We start from the raw sequence: 225 nt of genomic DNA, 5'->3' as shown, positions 1-225 counted from the left end.
TGTTAGATCATATGACCTCTGTAAGCTTTATAAAATATTTGTACGAAGTGTTTGGCTTTTCTTTTTGTTTTTTTTCTTTTCCTTTAGTTACCCTCTCTTTTAGAACGTAGACTGTTAAGATGAACAGAAGATGTTCTTTCCTGCTGTATGTCTACATTCTTCAATAAAGTTTGAATAGTTAAAAAAAAAAAAGTACGTTTCTGGTAGCTGTGCCAAGAGAAATCT

Source organism: Etheostoma spectabile, chromosome 17 (assembly GCF_008692095.1).
Source record: "Etheostoma spectabile isolate EspeVRDwgs_2016 chromosome 17, UIUC_Espe_1.0, whole genome shotgun sequence".
In the NCBI taxonomy this organism is placed as follows: domain Eukaryota; kingdom Metazoa; phylum Chordata; class Actinopteri; order Perciformes; family Percidae; genus Etheostoma; species Etheostoma spectabile.
Note: the sequence above shows the minus strand (reverse complement) of the source record.